The following is a 15,286-nucleotide window of genomic DNA, read 5'->3' as shown; positions in this document are numbered from 1 at the left end:
TGCTAATTAGGTTGTTCTCATGAAGTATGGATTATATATGAAGAACTGAAAAACTTTTACAAACTTTCTTTATTGCAACTTGACATTGCATAAGAAAGGCTTCTTAAGAGTTTCTAAGGCTTTGAACCAGGATGTTATGCTCTGGCATTTCTTTTAACAAAATACTCAGACATGATGAACCTTAAAAAAAAAAAAAAAAAGTTTTATCAAAGAATGATGTATACAAACGTTAGCTAAACTTTATGATACTAAAATAAGAGGAAAAATTAAAGTCCAATAATAATGAATTGATTACGTAAATTATTATATAAGGCTATGAGGACAAAGCAGGCAGAAATAAATATTAACATTTAGATGCACACCTCTTGACATAAAAGATACATTTATGATTTTTTTCTACTTTAAAAACATAGGCTTTGGGGTCAGATCACTTGTGTTCAAATTCTAGCTCATCCAGTTAATAGCTCTGTAAACTAAAACAAGACTAGACAATAAAGCTAAATAGAAATCTCAGCTGGGGACTATCTTCACTCTGATCCAAAGAGTAAGACTGAAGTGCAAATAGCACCAAAAAGTTAATCCCACATTGATGAAAGGGGGTAGTCATTTCCTGCCCTGGTGTTTGTCAATTAACAGAGGTCTTTCCTCCAAAGAAGATGGGATGGGGGCTGGGTGGGGGTGTGTGTGTGTGTGTGCAGGATATGACCTCCCAGGCTAGAGTATCCTATTTGGCTGAAGGATATGCACCTTAGAAAGGACAGCTGTGAGTTGTCAGCCAAAACTCACAGCAGCTGGGGTTTGGGCACACCTACCCTTGAAAGAACTGTGTTGAGGCACCACCATAATCTGCTACATTGTTTTAAGCAACTAAGTTAAGTAGGGAAAATTAATTAATACAATAGTCATAATCTTTTAATCATCTTCTGGGCATGAATGAACTTAAATATTTATGTTTAATCATTTCATGCTCACTCAATATTAGAGTGAGGAGTTTGGATCATTTTTATTATAGAAAAAAAACAAAACCCACTGCCGTAGTGTGGATTCCTACTCACGGTCACCCCATATGTTACAGAGTAGAACTGCTCCATCAAATTATCTTGGGTGTAATCTTTACAGAAGCAGATTGCCGGGCGTTTACAAGTAGTCACCGATTTACAATGTATTCGAGTTATGACGGGCTGTATTTACGACCATCTTACATCTTCCTGGGAGGAAGTTACAGGATAATGCATGCAGGGGATATGTAAAAAATCGCTGAGTTATGTGAACACACTCCAAGCATTTGATCAGGATAATATGATGAAAGAGATAGGTTGAAAAATCTTTCATATTGCAAGAAAACGAATTTAGAACTTGCTACGTCGCCAATGTGGAACAGCTCGTAGATCACGAAGAAGGGGAATTGACAGATCAGGACTTAATGGATTTTGAAGGGGAAAGAACTTCTGAGGAAGAAATTAAAAATGAGGAAGGGAAAGAAGTTGCCAAAAAAAATACAGTTAAAGGATTAGCTGGAGTTTTTTTCTAAACTAAATCAGAGGCTTCAGTTATGTGAAAACATGTACCCAAACACCAATCGCTTTGCTAAACTTGATAGGCAGAGTCAGGCAGCAGTGAGATGTTACCACAAAATATCTGAAGAAAAAAAGAAAAGGACCATACAGACAACTCTCAGTAATTTTCTGACTAGAAACGCTATTCCCATTCCCAGGGATCATCCGGATGATCCAGAACATTCCACTTAGTGGAGGTATTAGCGCAAGTGACAAAATGCCAATGTCATCCAACTCTTCTTCATCGTCAGAGTAAATTTTTATGATGTATTTATTTGTATATGTATTTATGTATTAAAATATATCTAAGTTTATACGTAGTTTTTCCAACCCACAAGAACAAAGACTGGATTTCTAAAAATACTGATAATAAAAGGCAACAGTAATGAAAATTAAAAAAAAAAAGAAGTTTTCAACTTACGTCAGAACCGATTTATGACAGAGTCATCGGAACAGAACCCTGCCGTAAATTGGGGACTACCTGTATTTTGCAGCATAGCTGGGTGGGCTCAAACTGCTAATTTTTAGTTAAGTAGTCAAGAGCAAACTCTTTGCACCATTACTTAGATAACAGAAAGTTAAAAGATTGTTGTTTTTTTTTTCCCAGAAGAATGATGTGATTATGTTATTATCAGGAAGGACCAGTTTAGTGACATTTTGGTAGATAAACTTGAATGGCAAGATTCAGATGACAGAGAGACTAGTGAGGAGGATATTATATGAGTCTAGAGATGCAGACACCTTGGACTAATGTTTTGGCCCTGCTCGAAATGAAAGAGACTGCATTAATCAGATACTGTTAGGAAAGAATCAAGAATTGGTGGCTAATTAGATATGGAAAGCTAAGAAGAGAAAAATATTGAAAAAAAAATCAGAGTTTAACATTTATGATTTGGCCCAGATAGTAATATATCAATGATCATAAGGAATACAGAAGAGAGTGTTAATTTGAGGGGGATTATGAGAACACATCTAGAATTGCTAAGTTTGAATGCTCTACAACATCTAGGTAGCAATATATTACAAACATTTTGAACATGATTGTAAAGCTTGGATAAGATTATGGTGTTGGAGGTTTAGAAATAATTAAACTACTATGGTTTTGAAAGTAAGCCTGTTCAATTTATAAGAATCCATTTGAAAAGATAGGTGCCAAGGATAGAATTGTGGAAAATTCTAAAATGCCATGGTCATGCAACTCAGAAAAAGACAGTAAATAGCACTTTTCATTAGTAAAAGTCTTTGATATGTGCTAAATTCTATGTAATTTATTTCTTCAATGTAGTATGATCTCTGTGATGTTATTGATGCTTTAATCTTCCTCTTTACATCAGAAGGAAAATAGCCCCCAGCGATATCTGTGCTTATCGTTATTTCCGAATTGTCCTTCTTTACTCCCTGATAGCACTTCTCCAGTAATTGCTTGATTAGGAACTCATGTCTCAGACATTGCTTTTGGTAAGAGAACCAATAACCATCTTCTATTGTTCACAGGTTTATTTCAGGCCTCCGAACTGGTTCCAGTTTGATCCCCTGCTGAGAATTGCATTTCTGCCCCAGATATACTGAATCAGAATCTACAGTTTAGCAAGAACCTTAGGTGATTCTTATGTATAATAAATTTTTAGAACACCAGTCTACTAGTGGTTCTAAGAATTAGTCCTTAACCAGGAGGATTAGCATCAATGCTGAAACTTGTTAGAAATGCAATTTCTCAGCAGGGGTTCGAACTGGAACAAACTGGTTCCAAGCCCTGGTTTATTCACTAGTCTTTGGGTCAGATGGATGGTTTTTCTGGTCTTGGCTAGGCTCAGTAGTATATATAGTGACCTGAAGGCTAGGAGGGTGACTCTGCTGATTGTGACTGGGCTCTCTCACATGTTTCAAGTTAGCAGACTGTCTTCTGCTTTGGATGGCTTCATCTCTTCTCCACATGGTCTCTCATATCTTATAAATAGTCTAACCTAGACATGGTTTCAGTAGATTACCAAAAAAAAAAAAAGAGAAAGTGGAAGTGCTGAAGTTCACTTGAAGCCTTGGAAATGACTCTCTGTCAGGTATGACACACTCAATTGTAGAAAGCAAGTCACAAACCAGGTCATACTTTTATTTCTTGTCATAAAGCCGAGGTGATTTTGTCTTTGAGACTTTTATGTCTTCACTCAGTTATACTGTGCCTTTTATCAAGAATGTATTCAAAGAGAGTGAAAAAAAGATGGATGAAGTAAGAATCTTCTCAAAGAAGAAACTCAAAATTGGTGATTGTTCGTTTGCACGCTTATTCTTTTTACTGCATTGGATGACTTTTCCCCAGAGAATAGATCGGTCCTATTAATTATTGTGTTGAATTTATTTGTTCCTTACTCAAACATTCATCAAATCCCCATATACACCAGTCATTCTACTTGGCACTGTAGATTTAAATATCAATCAATTTTCCCTTGGGTATTTTTCTTCTTCATTTCTTTTGAATTCACATCTAATTTACTTCTCTTTTATGGAAAGACGTCACATTCATTTTACTGTCAAACTTTTCAGTTATATTACAAATCTCACTCCCGTCAGCCTAGGCTCCATCATGAGTACATTTTGAAATGGGTCCTTTTAAGTTCAACAATCATATTAAATGACAAGGTAGAGGCAGGAGTAATTAGAGCATGAAATCTATACAGCATCTCACATCTCCTGTGTAAATCAAGATTCAAAACACTAACTCAGCCACATTTTGACAAGGAGACTTCAGCTAATTTTCCTTATCTTTGGAGCAATTTTCCCCTTAGCTTGTTAGAAGAAGTTATAATTATTGGAAAATGTGTAAACAATGAAAGTCCATCTGGGCATACATATGCCTTTTATTTTATTAATGTGGAAAATCTCTCTCTGTCTTGCATAATACCTGACTGAAAATACTCTTTGGTTTTTTGTTGTGCTTTCCCAAGAAAAAAGAGAAGACTTCCCTGAAATAGGATTTGGAAAGATCTGATGCTAAGAAAGACAAGTCAAAATATATATTATTATTTCTACTGTTTATCTTGCTAAATAGAAAAACTTTTTACCAGAGGCTGCTACTAGAGGAAAAAAGTTAAAGATTACCAGAAACTCAACTAAATGACTGAAGTTGTGAATACTCTGCCGACAAACCCCAAATTCTTATGCTGATTATCATTTATGAGTTGAAGAGCATGCAGAACAAGTGTATCCTAGGTGTCTTAGTTACCTAGCGCCGCCATAACAAAAAATACCACAAGTAGGCGGCTTTAAAAAACAGAAATGTATTTTCTCTGAGTTCAGGAAGCTAGCAGTCTAAATTCAGGGTCTCTGCCTTGTCCATTCCTTCTGTGAGCCTTCTCCTAGTTTCTGACATCTGCCGGCAGTCCTTGGCATTCCTTTGCTTGTAGACACGTCCTCACATGGTGTCTGTCTCCCTCCGTGTGGGTGTTTCTGTGTCTATTCTGCTGTTTTTATAAGAACCACTCAGAAATCATTGGGTTTAGAGCTCGGCCTACTCTGGGATGACCACATTAACATAGCAAAAGAAAAATCCTACTTCCAAACACAGTCGTAATTACAGGTACAGGGTAAGGTCTTCAACACATATTTTGGGGAACTCAATTCAATCCATAACACCAAGGAATGACATGAACTTGAATAAAAAAATACTTTTTAAAGTTCTGCTCTCTGACAAATTACAAGGAATTCAGCTCAGCTTTCCTCTAAGCAAGAATGAAAACTTAATCGCTTATGGATGATGGACTTGGCCATTTAAGAGATCAGTTTACTCAGACATATTATAAACAGATGCGACAGAAAGAAAAAAGAAAAACTTTTCTTAGTTTCATGCGTATAGACTATTTATAGGAATTTGTATGTATGGTTAAGTAAGAAGTACATAGGCTTTGGTGTTAGACTTAGATTTTGTTTCTGTATAAAACAAAGTATGCCAGCTGGATATTTACCAGCTGGATACTTTGACAAATTACACAGCCTGTCTAATGTTCATTCCTTGCTTTGAAAATGTGGACACCAGTCACTACCTTGAGAGATTATCCTGACGCATAAGGCAATCTCTACAATGCATCTAGCTCTGCCTTTAGCATAGAATATGTGCTCTTGTTATTACTATGATTATTGTTTTATTAATGTTGTTATGATTGAGAAAGTAGTTCAAAGTAACATCCTTTAGCAAGCAATACCACATTAACACACAATTCTCATGAATAAATTAAACAACTATATCAAAATATTCCATAACCTTTCTAATTTATAGGGAAATCAAGTCTGGAACTGAAATAAAAGATAGATTATTTTTCTCTAGCAACTAGGTACATACTCCAAAAATCATTACCTCTTAAGTAACAATAATTTAGTAAAAGTCTTTTGATTTTGTAACCTGGAGTGAGTTTTGCCCAATTAAGTACCTTGTTACTACTGTCTATTAAATTTATTAAATTGCATCCTGGCAACTCTAGTTAATGCAAGTGACTATCTCCTGGTGTAAAGGAAAAAAGTCTTGCTATTTTTAGTTTGTTTTTTTTTTAAAGTTCTATTATCCTTAAGTTCAATTAAAGTATCATTTCGATTACTATCATTTACTATGCAGTAATTTTTAATGTCACTGGTAGTCTAGCTCTTATCAATGCTTGTGTCTGTTTATAAAATATAAAATATCGACCTGACTATGTTCTTACAGTTCAGAACAAAAGAGACCCTAGAAATGGAAGGTATCTGATTGAAGGAATCTGATTGCTTCTGGGCAGTGAAGTCAAAGACTGGACCTGAATGTAAAGTACTGCCGGCTACAGCTCTTTGGAGCAGTATTTCTTGTCCTGTCAGGTAAGTTCAACAAGATAGAAAAGATTTGGTTTACCTCGAATTTCCACTTGTAGAGGATATTTACTTGTAAGGCCATTTGACTGCACTCAGTGCTTTGACCCCATGACTAGTAAAAGAGGGATAGAGTAAGATGTTGCATTCAGAAAGCACAGCATTCTGTGAGGGGCATGGGCCAATGTGGTAGAAATCCTTTTCTTTAATTATTCAGATAAATTCCACTACTAAAGTCTTTCATGTATAGAATCCAGGAAGAGTGCTTTAGAGAATGAAAAAGAAGAAGATCACATTTGTGTAATGCCTCCACCTATTAATATTTAATTATATATTAATAGAAAATAATGGATAGTGTTTCTTTACAAATCACGCATTTGCTGAAAATCCAGCAAAAAAGAGGAAGACCCTCAACAAGATGGATTGACACAGTGGCTGCAACAATGGGCTCAGGCATAACAACGATTGTGAGCATGGCACAGGACCGGGCAGGGTTTCGTTCTGTGGTGCATAAGGTTGCTATGAGTCAGAACCAACTTGACGGCACCTAACAACAACAATATTTGCTGGTATTTTAACCTTATATTTCAAGTGTGAGGAGAGGTCACTAGGGTTGATTAATACGTATTTCTCTTGAATAAATTTTCATCCATTTGACAAGTATATTCATTCTAAACAAAACTAATACATGTAATTGATTCTGAGTTGTACATTTTTCATTTCTAAACATCTCTAAAACTGAGTGGCATATTAAAATTGAGCAGGTATCAGAACTTAATTGACAGTGTTTTGAAATTCTTGGTAGTGTGTAATATAGTGGTGAATATTTCAGTTGATGGCTTCTTAGTTACTTCTTAGCACTGAAATCCCTAAAAATTCTGCCTAACTCTGTCTGTGGATTTAGACTTTATTTTGTTACCTCTTTGTATAATTTATCTTCTAGCTCTGACTCTTTTGAAAAGACAATAGGTGGCAAAAGGCCCTGTTCCAATCGAATTAGGAAGCTCTCCCCAGAAAAATGAATGCATGTATATCATGTACACAGGAATGATGTTGACCAGATGTTGAAAATTACCCATTTCTTACCCTCTGCTTTGTTTTGACCAAACTATAGTCAGGCTTCTTTCTTTCCTACAGGTCTCTGAACTCTGCTTGTCTCCAAGCCTGAGCAAGTAATAAAAAATAATGGAACGTGTTCCCTTTATTAACATCTTCCAGGATTCTGCCCTGGTGGCACAGTGGCTGAGCATTTAGCTGCTAACCAAAAGGTTGGCAGTTCAAATTCACCAGCTACTCCTTGGAAACCCTATGGGGCAGTTCTACCGTATCCTATAGGGTCTCTATGAGTTGAAATCAACTCTACAGCAATGGGTTTGGTTTTGGTTTTTTATAGTAATTATGTAGGAGCCTTGGTGGTGCAGTGGTTAAGTGCTCAGCTTCTAACTGAATGGTTGGTGGTTCTAACCCACCAGTTGCTCCTCGGGAGAAAGATATTGCAGTCTGCTTCCATAAAGATTACAGTCTTGGAAACCCTAGGTGGCAGTTGTACTCTGTCCTAAAGGACTGCTATGAGTTGGAATCGACTCAATGGCTATATAAGATAGCACTTACATGAAGTTCTAACAGTTTTCAAAATGGAGTTAAGAGAATTCAGAACAAGAAGTTGGTCTAGAGCATATTTTATTTCTTTAGTGATCCCCTTATCCTCCTGATTACTTAGATGAGCTTGAAATTGAATATATGATACACTAGGAGCTCAGAAATGGATATCTCTGTTAGGGTTCCTTATAATCACAGTTTAACACATCTTGAGGAACTTTTTCTAGACTATCAGAACATTTAATTTTATGATTAGGGTAAATTATGTCATGTACTTTAGAAATTGGATTAATTATATGCTGAAATGATATTTCCCCATAAATCATGTAGTACAGAATGTGTTATAAGAATTAAACTTCACTTTTGGAATTTAACTTTGATTTTAATTTCCATTTTCTCTTGAAGAAGACATTTTCTATTTTTTATAGCATCATATAATTAACTGTGCCAAACTGAGGATTTTTAACAATACTTACTGTATCTGGATACATTTGGCTTGCAATTCCAAATCAATTAGCTTTTGCATTCAGTCAACTATCAACAAGTTATCTGGTTTCAGATCAAGGTGAACAAAATGCCATGTTGATTAATTGTGTGAATTGCCTCCAACATATTTTTTTCAAGAAATTATTCCCATGATTGCTGAATTTTATTTTTTAAGCCACTTATTAAGATCAATATTTCTATACTCCATTTCCACGTAGATGTTCTAGTCTGTGATTTTATAATCATAATGTCTGGGGATCCTATTATTGTATTGTTGTAATATATTCAAATAAGATTTACATTCCCATAATTCTCAATAGTTTGCTCATCTACTTCTCATACATTTGCATTTTATAGCATGTATCTGTTTCTTTTCACTTAATACTTGAAACAATCTACTAGAACCTCAACTTCCTGTTTGCTTCAATATGGAATAAATTCTCCCCTATAACTGAAATGAATTCATTTTTTGAAGAGGATGCTGAGATCATAAATGAAGTTTATCAGAGAGCGGAAGAGACGCTAGATACAACCAAATGCATCCATATACAACAAGTGTTGTGTTTTAATTAAGGTACAGATGGACTTGATTTTCTTCAAATTTGTTACTTAGACTGAAGCTTCCTTTTCTCTCTCTGTGCTAACTTAATCAGTTGCTAAACATTCCATTTTCAACTTGTGTTCATTTGGACTTTTTTCGAAATTTATCCTATTTGATTAATGTTTACCATTCATCTCTCCATATAATATAATATAATTTTACTTTTATTTGTGACAAGATAACAATTTCTTCTCCCACTATTTGCGCACACATAATTCTCCCTTCAGAATACAGACCTGATGATCTTCTTCCAAAAGGTCACAGCCTTAAAAACCCTATGGAGCAGCTCTACTCTGTACACATGGGACCACCCTGATTCGGAATCGAATCAACGGCAACTGACAACAAAAGCAACAATTCTCCCTTACTCTTTTTTCTGTAAGATAATTAATTTAGAATGCTTTACAGCTCTCCTCCTTTCCAGCTCCAAACAATGAGATTTTAGGAAACGCTTGAACTTCTTTTCTCTCTCCTGTCTTGCCTATCTTAAATTTTGGTTGAGATAATGTAGTTCTTTTTGGAATTTTCCTTACAATGTCTATCTTCTGTGAGTCTTTTGTAGTGCTCAAATAATCCCAGAAAGTACACACTTATCCATTAGTAGTTTATTTTACACACTCAAACACATGCACGTATATATGTGTGTATACATATACGTAGAAGCTCTGGTGACACAGTGGTTAAGTGCTCGACTGCTGACTGAAAGGTAGGTGGTTCGTATCCACCAGCTGCTCCTCACGAGAAAGGTGTGGCAATCTGTTTCCATAAAATTTACAGCCTTGGAAACCCTATGCTGCAGTTATACTCTGCTCTGTAGGGTCCCTATGTGTCAGAATTGACTCAATGGCAATGGGTTTTATATATATATACATATATATACGTATACATATGTATGTACATACACACACACACACATATTTGTGTGTCTGAACACTTGACTTCTAACCAAAAGTTTGGAGGTTCGAATCCACTCAGCGATGCCTTGGAAGAAGACCTGGTGATGTACTTCTGAAAAATCAGCCATTAAAAACTCTATGAAGAACAGTTCTACTCTGACACACTGACATACATTGGGCCACCATGAGTCAGAATCAACTCCATAGCAGCTTAAAGAAACAAACAACAACAACGACAAAACCTCCATGTACATCTACTTATCAATTTATTTATATCAAGAATCATACTGTTATTCCATCTCTTCCTGATGGCCACAGTTTGAGTTCTCAGTTTTGGTTCTTTTTTTTTTTTTTTTTTTGGTCATAGCAAAAAAACAAAAAACTAAGCCCATTGCAGCTGACTGGATCCAACTTATAGCAATTCTTTAGGACAGAGTAGAACTGCTCCATAGGGTTTCCAAGGCTGTAAATCTTTATAGGAGCAGACTGCTGCCACATCTTTCTCCCATGGAGCAGCTGGTGGGTTCGAACAGCAGATCTTTCAGTTAGCGGCAGAGCACTTTAACTACTTTGCAACCAGGGCTCCTTTTCTTGGTGGTAATCCTTTTAATTTCCAAATGTTTTTTTCTTAGATGAGGTACTTGAATAATACATTTTTTTTTTTTTTTGTTCTTGCATATCTTGAAACTTTTTTTTCCTTTTTTTTTTTGAGATCCGGTTGAAAACCTTTTCTCTCTGTAAGTAATATTGTGTGTTCAACTGCTGATAATGCAGATATGTCAGCCAGAATTGTTTTCCTTTGCAGGTAACTTGTCTTTTACATATGGGAAGTTGTAAAATTATTTCTTTTATCGTTAGAAATCATGTATTTTATCAGGATATGCCCAATCACGTGTTTTTTCTCATCAGTATAGGTTGGAACTCAAGTGAGCCCTCTCAATATCAAGGCAGAGTTCTTCATTCAACTCAGAGAAGTTTTCTTTGTTTTATTATTCCGCATCACTCATCTGTTCCTCTTCCTCCCTTTGAAATTCCTATTAGTTTCCTGCTAATTTGGTTTTTTTTTGTTTTGTTTTGTTTTGTTTTTTGGTTTGTTTGCTTTTGATATTTTCCTTGGACCTGTTAAGTCAGTAATTTGGGTCTCAATTTTCTCTCATTTAATCCAATTTGTGAATGCATCTTCCTAAGTACTTAAAACAAATCAGGTGTCCATCTGTCTCCACCAGCAGTTTTTTTTTTTCTCTTGCCATGTGTTCCAAATTTTCCATCTTATCTTCCTCCATCTGGCTCCAGAGGCCTATTAGATAAGCTGTAATTTTCAGGCCTTCGAACCAGTTTCTTCCAGTTGCAACTTTGCTGATAATTTGCATTTCTAACAAGTTCCCAGACAATGCTAACATTGCTGGTTAAGGACCAATTCTGAGAACCACTAGTAGAACAATGGTTCTCAAAATTTATTATACGTAAGAATTACCTGGGGATTATGTTAAAATGTAGATGCTGATTCAGTATATCCGGGGTGGAAGTGCAAATTCTAAGCAAGGGTTTGACATGGAATGAACCGATTCAAAGGCCTCGTAATTTTACTCTGCCAATTCATTGAGACTCAGATTCTATTGTTTGAATATATTCAAGGGCAGAATCTTCAGGGTTGAAAAAATAAGTGAGACTTTTTCTCTATGGGGCTGTGGGTTAAGGACAGGCTATCACAACCCTACTGAAACAAATGTAAGTTGCCTTTCTGCCCCCTGCTCTATTTGTTCACTTCCAGCTTTCCCAGAAGGGAAGTTATCAATTCACCTGCTCTTTCCAATCCAGGATCTTGGATGCCAGGGAGATCCAGCATACTCTCTTGGGGAACAGTCCATCTTAAACTTTTACCCCAACATCCTCTCCTGCCGCATTGTATAGATCTCTGAACACCAGGTCTATTAAAGGCTAGGCCATACAGCATCAGATTTTCAGTTGGAGAGATAAGAAGAGCAAGAATACAGATGATGAATCTAATTTGGCAAATTTGGAAACAGGGATGACATTTGTATGAACACTGCAGAAATCCAGGTGATCAATGATAATATGGAAATGAAATCTAGAAATTTACAACACGGAGAGAAAAAGTGGAAAATATTTTTAAATTTTTAGGAGGTATAAAGAAAGTCTTGGACATTAATTGGATATGGAAAGCAAGCAAAGGAGAACCATCTGAGATGATGTTCAAGATTCTAGTTTGGGGTGTGATAGCAAGATAATTAGATAATCATTTAATGCGAAAGGAAGCAAAATATTATGTAAGCACACTGGCAACAGAATATACTGTTGAGTGTGTCAATATCCTACATAGAGTGGGATTTCCATTTGTTAAGAGATTTTATATTAAAAGCCAAACTCGATGACATAATTAAAAGAAAATCAGGTTCATAAAAATTATCAGCAATCTTACTCCTGAAATACTTTAACTTTATTTTGGAATAGTGTCTTATCATTCAATTATACATTCACGCATACATTTATTCAGTCAGTAAGTATTTATTATCTACTTACCATTAACAGAAACTACATAAAGCAGTGTAAAATCAAAGACAAATAAAGCAGTCTCTCTCTCTTCAAGAAGGACAGTCACACAAATAAAATATTATGAAACAAGATTTGGTGTTATGGAAATTCACAGACTATCATGAGAAGAGAGGCCCCTGGGATATGGGTTCATCAGAGAAGACTTCCTGAATGAAGTGTTTCCTGATCTGAATCTGAAAGGACAACAAGAATTCAATTAGGGAAAACTGTATGGCATTTCAAGGAGAAAAGACCACAAAAAATAGGCAGGCATCACTACTATTTACTGATATCCAGTTCCCTTTTCCCCTGGGCACATGACAGGATTATATGCTCTTCTCTCTTGAAGTCAGCATGGCCAACAGAATTGTTTTGATCGGTCAAATGTGAATAATAGAGACACATCCGAGTGAAAGTCAGTAATTGTCCAACTCCTTCTTTGCTATGCCAATCATGGATGTATTTGTTGAGGTGAAGCCTCAAAAAGCCAGGGTCACTGGCTATCTGTTATCTATGGCTGGATGAACACTGAATGTATGGACTTTTTGGATAACATAGCAAACCTTAGCCTATGAAAAGAAGAATTGTTATTGTTCATTAGGGAAGCAGTGGTGACCCTAGTAAGACCGTTTAGGTAAACTGGTGGGATAAGTTAAGCTTTAATGGGCCAAGTAGTTTAACATGTGTAATCTCATGGACATGGAGTGTGTCATTTGCTGCTTTATAAACTTTGGAAAGGCAGAAAGAAACTACAGAGTGTATTGAAGGAACTGTAAGGTCAAGGCAAGATATTCTTTAGCAGAGGTCGGTGAATAGAAGGGACTTCAAGGGTGTGTACACTGAGGGAAGGGAGCCAGATAAAATATCAAAAAAAAGGAATGATCAAGAAAACTATTTTCCACAAGAGTCAGGAGAGGATGCACTGAAAAACCCATAAATCCATTGCCATCAAGTCAATTCCGACACATAGCGACCCTTTAGGACAGAGTAGAACTGCTCCATAGGGTTTCCAAGGAGTGGCTGGTGGATTCAAACTGCTGACTTCTTGGTTAGCAGCCAAATTATTAACCACTGTGCCACCAGGGCTCCATCTTAACCACATAGGAGGACTTTAAACAGGAAGAAGAATCCAGGTTATGAGATATAGAGAGAAAAATTAAGGGAAGAACCAGGATTTACTTAAAGAGAACCCTCTGCCATAAATGAGAAATTGAGTGGTTTGTTAGTAATGGAATTATGTTTTCAGTGTTTTGGATGGTGGGGAAGTAGGGGTGAAAAAGCAAGGGTGCAGCGGTTTAAGGAAAAACTGTAGGAAATCTCAGAAAAAGTCTATTTTATCTAGGAATTTGATGATAAGAGAAAACTTCTCATATCTTCTTTCTTTAAAGTTCTTTTAGTGACAAAAGTCTTCCATACCCTCAGTGTTATCTAACTTGGTGTTAGTGGTTCTGCCATATATTTTAAACAAATAGTGTTCACCACTGGGGATCTACTAAAACCCTATAGTACTGCAATCATCCAATTGTAGAATGAACAAAAGCAATAACTTGATTAAACATGTTCATGGGAAGTTTTTAGAGTAATTTTCTCTGCCTCGTATGATATTTTATACCTTGACTGATTGCATTAGTTTTCTATTGCTGTGTAACAAAGTACTACAAGAATAATGGCTTAAAACAACACAAGTTTATTACCTACCCATTTCCATAGGTTAGGAGTCTAGTACAACTTGTCTGAGTTCTTAGCTCATTGTCTTAGGCTGGGTTCTCTAGAGAAACAAAACCAGTAGAGCTCGTAAATATAAATATAGAAAGATTTATATCAAGGAAATGGCTCACGTCATTGTAGAGGCTGAAACATCCCAAGTCCGTGGATCAGGATAGAGGCTTACCCTGATTCATGTAGCTGCAGGGGCTGGTGAACCCAAGATTGGCAGGTCAGCAGGTCAGAGAGCAGGGCTCTTGCTCACAAGCTGTGAAGATCCATGAATCCCAAGATCAGCAGGTAAGCTGCTAGCTCAAGTCCCAAGAACGGGAGGTCAGACGAACAGGAGCCAGCTGCAGGATCTAGAGTAGGCAAAAGCCAGAACATCCGCTTATACTCAGATGCAGGCCACAGGCCCAAGGAAACTCCCTTTCAATTGACTGGCTACTCACAGCAGATTCCATTATGGGGGTGATCACATATAAACACTGAGAATCATGGCCCAGCCAAGTTGACACACAATCTTAACCATCACACTCATGGTCTGAAATCAAAGTGTTGGTTGGGGTTGATATCTTATCTGAGGCTTGCAGTCCTCTTCCAAGTTCATTCAAATTGTTGGAATTCAGTTCCTTTAGGTTGCAGGATGAAGGTCTCATATTTCCTGCTGAGTGTTAGTTAGAGGCTGTTCTCAACTGTGAGAGGCAACCTGCGGTTTCCTCACCTCTCCACAAGGTGGAAGTTACTTCTTCAAGGCTATCAAGAGACTGCTCTGCTTTTTCCAATCCTTGACCTCCTCTTATTCTAACTTCTGGATGCAGATTTAAATAGCTCGTGAAGGTCAGGCCCCCCATATAGTCTCCCTTTTGATTAATATAATGTCAACTGAGTAGTAACCTTAATTACGTCTGCAAGATCCCTTTTGTCCTGTAATTTAACATAATTACATGATCAATATCCCCCTATATTCACAGGTTCCAAGCACATTCAAGTGGAGGGATCTATACAAGACATGTGCATCAGAGGGTGGGGATCTGGGGGCTATCTTAGAACTATAATTATGCCTA

At 36.6% G+C, this 15,286-nt stretch overlaps 1 pseudogene; it reads right to left on the bottom strand.

The window, feature by feature from the left end:
• Window positions 1-8,096: 8,096 nt before the first annotated feature.
• On the bottom strand, window positions 8,097-15,073 carry LOC101345947 (dual specificity protein kinase TTK-like; annotated as a pseudogene).
• Window positions 15,074-15,286: the final 213 nt, after the last annotated feature.

Source organism: Trichechus manatus, unplaced genomic scaffold (assembly GCF_000243295.1).
Source record: "Trichechus manatus latirostris isolate Lorelei unplaced genomic scaffold, TriManLat1.0 scaffold00012, whole genome shotgun sequence".
NCBI classification, from domain to species: domain Eukaryota; kingdom Metazoa; phylum Chordata; class Mammalia; order Sirenia; family Trichechidae; genus Trichechus; species Trichechus manatus.
This window is presented reverse-complemented; position numbering and strand designations above follow the sequence as displayed.